Here is a 15,705-nt window from a genome sequence, read left to right as displayed (position 1 = left end):
AAATGACCAAGGATTTGCCACTGAAGAAGGTCTACATGGAGGCAAGAGAGAATGCACTGGCTGAAGACATTACAGGTGCTAATTTGACCTCATACAAATAGTAAATTTTGTGACAATTCATTTGCTCTCTCTTCCAAAGATAATTGATGTACCATAGTGTCATGTGAAGAGCATGTTAATGGGAATTTGCATGCTATCAAAATCTAATGAAGTGCATTTGCATCTGTATGACCTAGGAATTGACTTCAAGGGGGCACTTCTCTTGCCATCCATCTTCAAGGAGAAGATAGAAGATTTCATCATCCTTGGAGAGGTAAATGCATGATGCATAGCCTTTGGCCACAAGTTTCATTCTCGGTGTTTTGTTGGCATGGAGCTGAATTCAGCTGCGGTTCAGCATCACAGCTAAGCTAATGTAGGGGAAACACTGCTGTTAATCCACAGTGCTGCTGTGCTCTTGGGTTTTGTCTGGTGTTTATATAGATAGATAGACCTTTATTGTCCCCTTAGGGAAATTCTTCTTCACAGGTACTGTCACTATCAGGGGTGATTGCTTTTGCCCTTGAATATTATGTCAAACTTTAGCAGCTTATCAAACACTACCACAACAGTCATTGGTCAAGAAGCTTTTTGTTTGGAGTAGGGGCCATGTTTACAGGTTATCAGAATAGACAGTTTTGTTTTGCAGCAAATAAAGAAGGTAATTTGAGGAATCTGTTGAAAATCCACTTGGCACATATTGCTTAAACATACTGTATACTAATGTTTTTCTTCCTCTTCTGCAGAATACTCCCACGAGTCCATACCCAACCATTCGAATGAAGGATAAGAGTTGGACAACTGCCCTCTTAAGACAGTGTCGCTGTGTTGTAACAGTTGAAGGAGTGGATGTTTGCTCGTGCCGCTCGCTGGATGAGGCCTACATCTCAGCATTCTCCACCTTCTTCGTGTTCAACATGACCTACCCTGCATACTTCAAGAAAACACTTGTCTTTCTTCAGAACTGCATTGTCAACATAGGAGACCAGGGAGACAAACCCCTGCCAGTAAGTGTCACCAGGGTACTTAACCAACTCTATTAAATATGCCCCCACCCAAGTGTCACTACCTTATTCACTACCCAAGGCTGATTTTGATGCATGGTCCTCTTCGCCCTTTGTGGTGTATGGGATATGAAAGCAAGCATCAATATTTCAAAAATCTAGCGAGTAAATGCAAAAACTTTGTAAATATCACTGCAACTCTTAACAATCGTCATCAAATGAAACAGTGCTGGGAGTTTTCTTCAGATAAGTTGCTTGTTGACTTTGAACATTCACTCAGCACAAGTGTCAGTGTGCCATTTTCATCTCTGCCAGGTAACTTACAGAATGCTCTGGAAATGAACAAAAGTTTTACAGATGTGCATTTTCAGGATAAAGTGCTTCAGTGTGTGTCTGCTATATCTGTCAGCAGTGTCAAATATGAACTTGAGGATGTTTTTGTAGTTGGCCATGTACACACTAAAGCCATACCTATATTCCTTAAAATCAAGTATATTTTGAATGTTGATACTTGTTGGGTATTGTGTGGGAAACTGTTACTTCCTTGCACTTATGAATGTCATTTCCATGCTTACCAAGTGGCAGTTGACAATGACTGGATCCTGTTCAATCCAGGAAATGAATTAGACTTTCAAGCTCTAGACACGTATTTAGTTGATGATAGGCTGTTTGTGTCCTTGAGGTATTCTGTGTGACGTGATTGCAAGCACATTTTCCATTGTGTTCAGGTGTTTAATGTCTTTATGTGATTGTTTACTTTTTCTTTTTTTTTTTTTTTTAAATGAATGTATTTTTCTTGACATGTCCTATGGCAATATACGAATGTAATCAAGGATGTATTTCTGTGGTTGTTTAAATGCTTTGATGTGATTGTATTATCGAAAATAAATGGTTAAATAACCAAATATTTTGGACTATTGGGGGTACATTTTTGTCTCTTTAGGTACGAAATAGGTTGTCGCTGGGGGGGTACCCTCATAGGTACCCTATTGTACCCTTTTCAAGGGAACATTTCTGTACTATAGTTTCAAGGTACATTTATGTCTTAGGAAAGTACATGATTGTACTTCAGATGGTACAATTTCATAAGGTACAAAAATGTACCAAGCCTAAAGGGTACAGAAATGTCCTTCAAAAAGGAACACCCCCAGCGACAAGCATTTGTACCCTTTTTGGTACACTTTGGTACCCCTATTTCTGAGAGTGTAGGACAAGACGCTGATGCTTGCTCGTGGACCCAAATCCCTGCTAATCTCACTTTTCTGTTTCCCCCCTCACCATTTCAGATGCTCCTACACTCACTGTAGCCTCCAGGCCAGAGTTACAATGTTTACTTGAAAATAAAATCCACACTTTTTGATGAGAGTTTATCAGAGTGTGTGTGAGAGAGAGACACACATGCAGGGGCAGAGAAGTTGTGGTGTTGCATTAGTCATGCAGTAAAAAAGGAGCAGGGGTGTGTGGAGGAAGAGGAGCAGACCTCTTGAGATGAGTAAGCACAGCCCTACACTCAATTTACTGCTTGATTTATGAGTTCATTTCCTGCATGAAGTTCTGTGGGGGTGAGGTGGTATATCTTTCCTACTATAGGTAGCAATGGCTCCACTTCCAATTCCCCCATGAGACTCACTTTCACCACTGCAGGCCTTAGTGGGACTATAAATAATGGTTCCTGTAACAAGTGCACATTGAACACAGAAAGGAGAGGATGCCCAAACATCTTTATTCATGAAGGAGATTCTTATCTTCCGCTGCAGAGGACCAGATGGATTTAGACCACTCTGCATACCGAAACACTGCATGCACTTATGCTTACTTTATCTCTGCTCTCAGATAAGCATCTTGATATTCAGAATAATTGGACGATAAAAGGGCACCTTCTGTGTGTTTTTCTGTCTGTATCCAGGTGTGATTGTATGGAATTCATAAATCAGAAAGACAGAGAAACTGTCTAAATACTTAGACTTTTATTCTTGAACAGGAAAGTACTCAAAGGACGAGGTTAGCAAAGAAAAAGCTGAATAGTCAAGGAGAGGAAGAATGTAGACAGGAGTACTGGGAGGCTAACAATACGGCAAAGAGAGAGGTGGGAAAGACAAAAGAAAGGGAGTGAGCCATATGAAAGGCTGGACACTAAGGAAGGAGAAAAGGATCGACTGGCTGGGCAGAGACATTGAGCTGGAATGGATGTGCAACAGGTTAAGGTGATTAAGAATAGTGATGGAAATGCACTAACAAGTGAAGAGTGTGTTGAGAAGATGGAAGGAGTATTCTGAGGAGCTGATGAATGTAGAAAATGAGGAAGAGGAGAATGGATTGAGGACAGTTATTGAAGCCGGAAGTGCAAAGGATTAGTAAGAATGATGTGAGGGCAGCTATGATAAGGATGACATACTTGTAGAAGTATGGGAATGTCTAGAAGAGATGGTGGTGGACTTTCTTTTTTTTTTTTAAACGTAATCTTTGCGAGTAAGAGGATGCCTGAAGAATCGGGAAGTGTACTGGCTCTGATTTCCAAGAACAAGAGTGATGTGCCAGTGAGCTCAACTACAGAGGGATCAAATTGATGAGCTATACCATGAAAAACCCAACATAACAAAATGAGTGAAAAGTGGAGAAAGACAACATCTATTAACATGTTTAGGCCTACTTTGAAAGAGAGAGCTTTGTGTTCTACCTGTTTGCAACAGTAAATAGGCAGTTCTTATATAGCGCTTTTCTTCTCTACCTTAGCAATTCAAAGTGCTTCATACAAAATGTCATTCAACCACTTTTTTCTCTGTTTAAGTGCTTTCTGTCTAACATTCATGCTCTAGTAAACCAGCAGCCTTCTGATTAGTGGATGACCTGCTCTACCTCCTGAGCTACAGTCCCCCACTGAGCAAATGAATGAAATTACCGTTTTTTAAAAAAAACAAAAAAAAAACATAAAAGCTCTCACAGTACAATAGCTTTAAGACATGTAAACAAACAAACAAAACAACAATGGACCATTTTGAATGGTCCATTGTTGACATACTGAATATTATGTCACTTATTTATGTGCAAATGTTTAATAACGAAGAACATTAAAACATTACTGTTAGTGTATGTGACATTAGTGACGTTTGTACTAACTTGGTTTTAAAGCCTTTACTTTAAAATATACACCGTTCAATAGCTGACCTTAATCTTACAGAGAATGATCAAAGCTCATGTAGAAACAAACAAAGAAATGAACAAACGATTTTCTCCTTCATTTCTGTTAAACAAAGCTGTATGACACGTTTCCAGCTGTTAGTATCATGGTTGCTAGGAGCACAGGAAAGGCACAGTGACAGAAAACGAAAGACTAGGAACGATAAATACAACACAAGCAGAAAATAATAAAGAGAACCCAAACTATGAAAAACAACAAATCAAATAATATATCTTGAACCACAATTACAGATACTGGTTCACAGACAGACCCAGCTGTGACACCTCATCCTGGGGTATTGGTCAGATTTGAGTGAAATTTACACACAATGATCAGTGTTGGGAAGGTTACTTTTAAAATGTATTCCACTACAGATTACAGAACGCATGCCCCAAAATGTATTTTGTAACGTATTCCATTAAGTTACTCAATGAGAGTAACGTATTCTGAATACTTTTGATTACCTATTATATTATCATGCTTTTTACAACTACACGAATGTACTATTGCTGTGTGAATTATTACTTTTACTGAAGGTTACTCGCCATACCAATAGCAACTAGATTTTTAAATCTTAATATAAATGAGTAACAGTAGGGTGGACATTAGGTAAGGCTGCACTTTTTGCAGCGATCTCGTATAGAAAACTGATTCAGACGTATATAAAACAGGTCCGCGGCTCCGAACCGTAGTAAAGGGACCTCTGGCTAATATGTCGGGTTCGTGTCGGGCTCGTAGCCGAAAACTAGTGGAAAGTGGAAACCAAAAATAGAGAGGGCATACCTGAACATATGAAACAGGAAAATACCGCCGTGTAATCCCTTCATTTCAGCAAAGTAACTATATTCTGAGTACCACCTTTTTAAATGGTAACTGTAACAGAATACAGTTACTCATATTTTGTATTTTAAATACGTAACGGCGGTACATGTATTCCATTACTCCCCAACACTGACAATGATCACCAAACGGATGTTCACCCAAATTACCAAGGTCAAGGCCTCATGTGGCTCTTGGGTCACAGGTTTCTGCACTAAACAAAGCAAAAGGTGTGTTAAAAGGGTTATCCATGAGATGCCAGGAAGTGTCATATCGTCTGTTTACATACGTGCTACATACACAAAGAACATGCCTAAAGTTTGAGTATTATGCTCATATTGTGACAGTCTTGGTTTTTTGACCCAGCATTTTTGTGTTTTTGGTATCATTCTTTCTGTTGACTCTGCCTCCTGTTTACTTAGTTCGTTTGGTATTTTGATAGACATGTGTTCTTGTGTTTTGAGTTTCCTTCCCCATGTCTCAGTCTCAGATTTAGTTTAGCTGCGTGTAGTTTCCAAGGCGTTTCCGCTCTGCCCTTATCACCTTGTGTGTATTTATACCCTCGTTTTGTTTCAGGTCTTTGTTGCATCATACTGTTGTTTCTGAGCTCCTGGAATTATCCCTAGAGTTTCCTATGTTTATTCATGGACTTTGCTATTTTGCTTTCGGGTTTCAGTTACACCTTCAATAAAAGGTCTATTCTTATTCAGTCCTTGTCTGCTTATGAGTCTCCATTTGAGGTCTTCACTGATCATTAAACCTGGCAATTATATTCAAAAATAAAAAGTACAGACAGGACAGCAGAGCCAGGGAGTCTAAAACAGATACTCACTCTGTATTAACGTGAGGTCACATTAACGTGCTTTAGCTAATACACAGTAGCTGAAGCTGTCCCAGCCGTCATAGGCTGTCATATCAGACAGATCACCGGCAGGCAGTTGCAGAGATTTTGAGCCGGAAAGGTGTCCAAATTATGAAACCAAATTTCAACCACGGATTCCAGCCTGGTGGCACAAACAAAGAAAAATTTATAGGAAACCCATCTAACTGCTCATGGTATAATTTTAAAGACCTATTACACCAAACAAACACGACAGATTTTACATTAAGAAGCTAAAGCAAAAATATTATCTACTGTGACTGAGAAAACAAATAATACACAAGTTTATATTTTCATTGAATAAAGCAGAAATTAGGAGAAATAAAAACCTGACCTGAGTTGAGAAAAGTACTTGTCAAACATTAATAGTCACGTGCCTTTTAGTCAATCAAACTGCAGCAGATGAGTCTACAGGAGGCAGGGACAGTATATGGTAAATGGACTGGTTTTTATATAGCCTTTTCTACTCCTCTGAGCACTCAAAGCGCAATACTATTTGCTTCATTCAGCCATTCATACAAGCACTTGTTTTCTATGCTTGCCCAATATCCAAGCATATTTGGCATGCAGACTGGAGCAACCAGGGATCAAACCAACCTTCCAATTAGTAGCTTACCTATGTGACAAAGTGGAGGAGCAGTTGCAATGCTCTCCATTTGTCCCATATGTGTTTACCTTTTCTTTTTTTTTTTTGCACATTGTACACATTATTCTGTTTCTATTAGTGATGTGTCCTGTGTGTTAGATGCCTGCCTGGCATTTCCTCATTTTAAAGTCCTGATGATGTCACATATGACATCAGCAGGTCAAACCAAGTGGAGGGGTTTCTTTTTCCAGAGAGATGCTTCCTTTTGTTTGTGTTAAGGTTTAAAGGGATTTGTTTAATATCCTTCCTTTCGTTAGTACTGCCATTTAGTTGTGTAAATGTGCATGTTAGAAGTGTGTAGAGGTTTTGTGTTTTTAGATAATCTGTGTAGAGTTTTAGATCCCTCAGTTGAGTGAGTGGTACTGGCTGGGCAATTGGAGGGAAATTGATGGCCCTATTTATAGTCAGTCTCTACCAGATGTGATGGGATGGTTCTGGGACCTTCCTTGATGGTTGAGGCTGACTACTTCACAACCTATGCTACCTCCTGAGCTACAGTCTAAGAAAACTGAATTTACCCCTGAAAAATAGGAATTTCTCTATAGCCCCAAAGCTAAAACTAATGTACAGTATTGCTTCTGTGAGCTCTGGATTATTGGCTTATTGTCTGGCCTTTTGATGTTACCCTGTGTCTCACTTCAAGATCTTTATTTGTTCAAGTAACTATCATCCCCATAGGAAGTAAATTCCTAAATAAAGCACTTTTCAAGTGAAATACCACAAACTAAGATGTTTGGGGTTCTTTATTAATTCAGCAGACCATTTCTGGTTTGTAAAGATACAAACATGGGTCTCAGCAACAGCCAAGTGCAATAAGAATACTGGTTTTTAGTGGAGAATAGTCTCAGTAGTGCCACACTATGTATTGATTACATTTAAATGATCATAATGATGATAGGTTTGGTAACATAACTGACACACATGTGGTCTCTAGTGAAACATATGCATGTGACTGTATCCAGGAGGCAATACATACCAGAGGAGAACTCGTTTGAATGAAATCTGCAGAACAATCAATGGAAAAACACTGTTACGGTAGTTCTTTTTTGGCCTGCGCTATAGAGCAGCACGGTCCTGCCAATACTGAATGCAATGCCATTCATTTTCATGAAAAGGTGCAGAGGAGCTTTTTTCCTTTTCAGACAATGTAAAACAAGCAACTGGCTATGCATAGCCCAAGGGCTGGAACCATGGGCAGAGCTAGCTTGCAGTGGTTTTCAATTTTTAACTGTCAACATTTAAGTTTTGACCCTTTTTGCTTTGTTTCTTGGAGCCAGAAGTGAACATAATTGAACAACAGGTGGCTAAGTTACCAGCTAATGCTAGCTAGGTGGTTAGCAGCCACATACCGCCTAATTACTGCTAATAAAACACTCAGGTTTTCACTCACCAAGGGTGAAGCACAAACATCTTGAATGTTATTTTCCACCAGCAGGGCTGATAATTTGTCAGATAAATAGATTCTGCTTTCCCTTCCATATTTGTCCAACCCTAACCTCAACTCCACCCTTAACCAGACCTGTATTATGATGCATAGTTAGATTACAGATTTAAAACAAGTTTACAGTTTAAACTGCCTAATCGATTAAATGTGACTCTACAGGATAGATGCATTTTGCAGCTTAAACATTGTCTTGTGTTTTATACTCACAGCTGTGGGTGCATGAAAGTACCAGCCTGCTCCCTTATACAGTGCAAGCTAGACAAATGGATGTGTCAGCTAAGCTCAGGGAGAGAGATCTTGCCACTGCCCAGGCAACTTGAAGCTGAGTGGCAATCTAGCCTGCAACTGCCCACCAGTTTTCATCTCAGACACTTTGTTGTCTATTTTCAACGAGGCAGCCGCAGGGGTCACCAGTGGTGAATCAGCCTTGTAGGAAGGGGAGATGAAAGAGTGCCATGGGGAGGAGAGAGAGAGAAGCATCCCACCGTTTCCTTTTATTGTCCCCTATGAATGTTGCTGGGGTCTTTTATGACCCCAGCACTAAAGAATTATATATAGCAGACAAATGACGAGGTTTGCACTGCTTTTTTTTCTTATCCTCCCACTGAGCGAGGAGGCCTGGACTCTATAGGGCAAATCAGCCACAGCAGCAGGGAATCTTTAGAAGGGAGCACAGGTAATGGAGATTGAATATATATGGAGAGTGTAATGTATGATGAATGTGCTCATGATTGTGCAACAAAACTCAGAATTTATTGTAACACAGTATACACTGCTTGAGCCTGCAGCATTACCGAGCTGGGCACATTTCCTTTTCATCATTGCAAGAATACATATTTATAAATGTTTAGTTTTAAACTTTCCCCCCACATGGCTGCAATCTTGAAAGCTTATGGTGAGGTTGACTGAAATGACAGATTCCTTCAATGTGTCTCCTAATTAACTGCTCTGAACACACACCACTGCTTCTTCTTCTTCCCCTTGAAGTAGAAGGTTTGAGTGGCTCTGTGTTCCTGGGCTTCCGTTGTCACATACTCATCAGCCACAGTATTGAAGGACCAGCTTTAGCACCTACTCCCCACCAGATTGTTGTCTCCCTCATCGTGCTAATGTGCTTTATGAGTTTTGCTCGTTGTAACTGTTGGTTGCTTCTTCTGTCTTCCCTTAGTGAAACGCATTGCTTAAGAGATGGTTAAAGAAGAAAATGTGTTTTTTTTTGCTTAGTAATTTCTATAAACTGGCTTTTTTTTTAAAGTGAATGTCTCTGCTAATTAATTCATGTTTCAGGAAACAAATGCTAGTTTCTTGACACCTAGCACCACAAGCTTAACCCTCTCAAGGCAGGCGTTGCAGATTTGCAACAAGTATAAGCTAACAACCTGATTACCCCACATACATATTTTATGAGTTTTTTTTTACTCAGAAGTACCACTGAAGGTATTCTTTTGTGCATTAGCAACAAAACTTAATTTGAGCCTGAGAGGGTTAAAGCCAGGAAAGAACAAGTCTGGCTCTGTCCAAAAAGAAAACAAATTTAAACACAGGCACCTTTTAAAGTTTATATCAATTGAATTCTGTTCAGTGCTGTTTAGACAGGTGCGTTACACTCCCCGATTACTTTACGGTATTGGTCAAATGCTAATCCCAGGTTTGCTTCAATTCTCTGTGGCATAGATTCAGCAGCATGCTGGAAGCATACCTTTTGACATGATAGCATCATGCAGGTGCTTCAGATTTTGAGGCAATTTGAGTGCATGTTCAAGAAACCAGTCTGAGATAATCTGAGCTTTGTAATATTTTGTTAGGGAGCTGGACAATGGTACACTGTGGTCATAAAGGGATGGACATGATCAGAATGGTACTCAGGTAGCTGTTTTTACTCTGCTTGTTGGGTAATAAACCTTACACTTTTAGCATCAGTGGATTCAGAAAGAACCAGACCCATTCTGTAGTCTTGTCTTGTTATATCTAAAACAGTTTAAATCCATATTTCTCCCTATCTATTTAAAAGGTTGCCTTTTTTTAATCACTGGATTAGGGGTGCAACTAAAAATCAGCTATAAAATAAACAGAAATATACTTTTTCTGTTTTTTTAATCAAATTTTAGCAGTTTAATCAAAAACTGAATTATCACATTAGCAAGACATTTAAATTGAGCTAGGCTACGTATTTGAGGCCTTATGTTTTTCATTTCCATTAGCCTATTGTGTTTAAATGCAGTATGTAAATGAACTAACTGGACCTGACTCAACTTTACCCTGACCAGAAGTATCCCTATAGCATGCCACCATCATGCTTCATCATTATTATTTCATTATTTCACAGGCAACAGGTGGTGGACGCTTTCCTCCAGAAGTCATTCAGAGGACTGAATCAACCTGGGTTTAGCCAGACCACAGAATCTTGTTTCTCACAATTTTATAGGTCATTTTTCAAAAACTCCAAGTGGACAATTATGTCTTTTGTGCCTCGTATATCTGTCTCTGTAGTCGCTCTGCTGTGGAGCTCAGGTAGAGCTACATCTTGTTATTTCAAACTTCTTCCATTTAAGAATTATGGAGGTAGCAGTAATCTTCAACTGAGCTAATATTTTTATTTATTTTTTGTGGCCTTCCCTTGATTTTTTGCTCTGATTTGTATTGCCACCTGTGAAACTTTAAACAGGTAGGACCGTCTGAAAAGATAGCCTTAATTTAGGTCAACTAGTGATTTATTCAAAGATCACATATTTCTACATGTGATGTTTCAGTTTTTTGTTTTTAATACACTTTAATACACTTTATTATACAGAAATGTATATGAGGATAAGGATGCAATATACAAATGTGGAAAATGAGAGTTCTCTGCATACTTGCTGAATACACGCTTCAAAAAGAACAGCTGTGCAAGTCTTTTTGAGGACAACACACTTTTGATTGCTGATTTTCAAGGTGTGTTTTTCCACCTTGTCCTCAGGTTTGCCATTGTGAGTCACGAATGATGAGAAAAGCAGCAAAATGAAAGCTGCTATTAACAAGAAGGTAAATGGGAGACATTGTGTTTCTGTCTCAAAGTTGCTCAGGTGCAGCTTCAGACAGCTAAAATAACATCGTGTTATAACATTAGCAGTTAAAGAGTCATCGCTTCCTCAACATTGTCCTCTTGATATCTTCCCTGGGGAATCTAATTATATCTTCCTCTTAGTATTAAGTTACAGAGCGATTAGTAGACAGCTTGTGCTCATGCTGTTTTTAGATATATCTGTATGATGGCGAGGACTGCTTTAATTTGAGTTACACTGACTAGAATTTTAATCCTGCTCTTCCGAGCAGCCATGACTTTTGCTATACGAAAGAAATCTAGCACTCAAATTTAGTTAGGACCAAAAGTGGAAGACTCAGTCGTCCGTTGGGTAGCCCTATTAGAGACTAAATGTTACTTCTGACAGTTTGAACAAATGAAGGAGAGAGCAGGAAAGAGGAAAGCAGATAACTGTCGCTCCCTTTGAGCTATGGCAGCCATCCAGTATGGGCCTTCTTTGTATTCAGAGAGCACCTCGTTTTCGTGTCAGTGCAGGACAAGAGAAGCACTTAACGTGACATTTAGAGATGCTCAGAGATTCTCTCTGGAGACCAGAGGGAGGGAGAAAAGAACCAATGATGTTATCGCAGACATGTGTTTTAAATGCCAGGAGGGCTGCTTTGCCAAAGAGCTTTGGCCACAAAGATAAGAGAATAACCCGGCCTCTGGTCTTGCACCTCTTGCACCCATTCTAGGGCTCACGTTAAGCTTTGTCTGAAATGGTTTCATCTCTTTTTTATCAAATATGCTCTTGTAAAGCTTACAGAACAATCTTCTTAGATTGTACATTAGGGCTGTGGTTATCCTTAGAAGAAATCCTTGCATGCATGGTGCATTTTAAACAGTCGGCCACAGGATAGGACACACTTAGCTTTATGCGTGGGTGACTAGTGCTTTCTGGGATTCTGGATCTTAACCAGATGGCTGTAATACACATCTTAACTGTGGATCATAGCCATTTTTAAAGACTCATGAATAATGTTGAAAATCTCCCTTCCATTAATACTGCACTAAATATCTTATTGATGCGGGTTTATCCTGAAGGGACAACAAGACAGCATGAATATTTAACAGGTAAGGAAAGGTCAGTCTTTGGCATGGCATACTAAGATTGAACTAATCAATCATCGTTTGTGTGAAATCAAATTCATTTAAAGCACAACTGCTGCATTCTGTGGAGATTTGTAATTCCATGAAACAACCGTTTGAATGTTTTGAAATTCAAATGCGCAGCCCTCATCCATCTTACAAATATATCTTTCCTGGTGCAGTCTATGTAAGCATTTGTACTTGTGCACAAAACGCCTCGGTGTTTGATGCAAGGTCTGGCGACTGTGCCCTACCCTCCAATAAATCAGGCTCGGAGTTAGATGTATGAAGATAGAGCTGCATAGTGATGAAGCTGCTGCACAGGAGCAGCGTTTAGGAAACAAGGTTAGCCATTCATCATGGAAACATCACACACATACATCTTGAGAACTTTTCCACAGGCTCATTTTTCCCCATACGTGTCTGATATGGCAAATCGTTCTTGTTAGTTTTATGCTTCACCACAGGTTCACAATATTTAACAATTTTCTTAGAAATGGCGACTAATGTTACAATCAAGCAGTGTTATAACACCAGGTTTGTCTTGGAAATCTATTCTTCTTTTATTAATCTCATCACCTCCCGTCATATTGAACCAAGTGGTTCAATCTGCCAAATGCTCTCTTGCATGCAGTTTTTTTCTCCTCACTGTGCCACATGGTTCTATTCAGTGTGTGTTTACTCATGGAGAAATCATCCATTTGTACATTACTTGCCATCTCAGGGCTCCTTGAAAATTTAAGGCTTTGATGTTTGGTTGTCTAATGCAGTTACCTAAGCAGCTTGTCATAACCGGCCTCCCGGAGATTTTCCCTGCACGCCTCTCTCCTATTTTGTGTCTGGATTGTGACAATAAAGTATCCGTTTGAAGCCCCTTCTTGCTGCATCTTGGGGAAGGTGTTTTCTGTAGATAATGACTTATTCCAATTCACACCTCAACCAAAGACTGCAGCACACATCTTTTCCTTTTTTCTTTTTTATGTTCATTCTTGGTAAAGGATTGAGAACCTGCAAATGTTGTGACAAGAATTCAATGACACACTGGTAGGAGCACACAGAGTAGATTTGGCCAAACATTAATTATCCCTTCCTAATGGTTAATATAACAAAGAACAGGTACTGGCAAGGATGCAATATGGAAAAAGAAGCATAAACATGCCTGAAGATCTGGACAGTTTCCAGTGGATGTGTGCCTGGAATGTGTGATGAGTGAATTCATGCACCCTGCAGTCTTGAACAATGATCCTGTAAATTGGCTGTAAAGTAGTGAGCTGTTGACTGCCACAGTTTTCGGGCTCATGGCCCAGACAGTCACTGACTCAGCTCAAAGGCACAGTTAACTTGGCACAGACACACAAACCAGCTAGATAGACTGTTAACTTCCATAATCAGCCTGAACCTCATTAGAATTTTTATGCTAATATGATCTTTTGTTGGAATACAAATTCTCCCTTAGAAGGAATAAAATGCCTAATTAATCTCAACTAAAATAAAACTTATAAAGAAAACGGTGCCATGGTTTTCTAATAATAAAGTAATAAATTATAAGGTAATTGATATTTTTGTACTAAAGTATGAATATTTTTATGAATATAAGTAACATGTTTTTTCCCCATTTACTATAAAATGTGAGAAAACAGTGTTTACTTTGGCAAGTTACAGAATTTCAAAGAAATCTAAACAAACTCATCTCTTTTTTTAAAAATCCCTCTTCTTCTTCTTTTTTTTTTTTTGCTTAAGATCGGAAAAAATACCACTCGTGTGTGTGTGTGTGATGACCAGTTAGTTTGTAAGTGGGTTTTGCTGTTACCATCTTAGTTTTTTGAAAGGGAGTGCAGAGTTCGGGATCTGACTGAGGGACACTGAATGCTCGTACTATACACTATATTGCCAAAGGTATTCGCTCATCTGCCTTCCCACTTGAGTGAGATTCTAATCTTAATCCATAGGCCCACTTGCTGTATCTATAACAGCTTCAACTTTTCTGGGAAGGCTTTCCATGAGGTTTAGCAGTGTGTTTATAAGAATTTTTGACCACTCTTCCTGAAGCGCACTTCTGAAGTCAGACACTGAAGTTGGATGAGAAGGCCTGGCTCACAGATTCTGCTCTAATTCATCTCCAAGGCGTTCTGTCAGGTAGACATCACGGCTCTGTGTAGGCCAGTCAAGTTCTTCCACTCCAAATTCGTCATCCATGTCTTTATGGCTAGGGTGATCGTGGCTCAAGAGTTAGGCGTTCGCCTTGTAATCGGAAGGCTGCCGGTTCGAGCCCCGGCTCGGACAGTCTCGGTCGTTGTGTCCTTGAGCAAGACACTTCACCCGTTACCTACTGGTGGTGGTCAGAGGGCCCGGTGGCGCCAGTGTCCGGCAGCCTCGCCTCTGTCAGTGCGCCCCAGGGTGGCTGTGGCTACAATGTAGCTTGCCATCACCAGTGTGTGTGAATGGGTGGATGATTGTGTATAGTGTAAAGCGCTTTGGGGTCCTTAGGGACTAGTAAAGCGCTATATAAGTACAGGCCATTTACCATTTTTGGACCTTGCTTTGTACACTGGTGCGCAGTCATGTTGGATCAGGAAGGGGCCATCCCCAAACTGTTCCCACAAAGTTTAGAGCATAAAATTGTCCAAATTGTCTTTGTATGCTGAAGTATTATGAGTCCTTTTTACTGGAATTAAGGGGCTGAGCTCAACTTCTGAAAAACATTCCCACACCATAGTCCCCCCTTCAACAAACTTTACATTTGGCACAATGCAGGCATACAAATACCGTCCTCCTGGTGATTACCAAGCCCAGACTCATCCATTGGATTACCAGATGGACTGTGAGTCCAGTGGCAGTGTGCATTACACTACTGCATCCAACACTTTGCATTGTGCTTGGTGACTTAAAACTAGGGGTGGGTTTTGATTATTGATTTATCGATTAAAACGATTCTCGCTTGGATAACGTGATATCGATTCATTAAAATCCTGAATCGATTTTTTTTAATATAAATTTATTTTGGCCAAAACGCCAGAATCTCAGGTTAAACCTCCCAAAATTTCAACCACCACCAAACAGCTAAAACAGTAAATGAGAGCACAAAGATGTAAACACAAAGCGCGGACCCGCCGACGCATCAGAATCAGTGAGATGTGACTTTCTCACCTGACTGCACGGACACGAGCCGAAAGCCGACAGCTCGCTAATTCTGATGTTTCGGCGGGTCCGCGCTTTGTGTTTACGCCCTTTTTGCGCTGATTCTGAAGCTGCAGGTTTTATCTCTCTCCAAACAATATTGAGTAAACCAGCAGCAAAAGAAGATCCAAACTACACTTCACATAAACATCGTCATGAATTCCCTCTGATTGTTTTGCTGCCACCACGAAAAAAATCACACTTCATGCACAGCTCTCACTCTCTCTCTCTCTGTACTTCAAGAACATTTTTGCTTGCTTGTTATGCACAAGTCTACCGTTCTTACAGCGCTGTCGGCCGCTGTTTTTTTTTTCTTTTACTTACTTCCAAAAAGAAAGCCTCATTTCTGCTGTTCAATACTGAACAAA

Source organism: Astatotilapia calliptera, chromosome 23 (assembly GCF_900246225.1).
Source record: "Astatotilapia calliptera chromosome 23, fAstCal1.2, whole genome shotgun sequence".
Taxonomy (NCBI): domain Eukaryota; kingdom Metazoa; phylum Chordata; class Actinopteri; order Cichliformes; family Cichlidae; genus Astatotilapia; species Astatotilapia calliptera.
Note: the sequence above shows the minus strand (reverse complement) of the source record.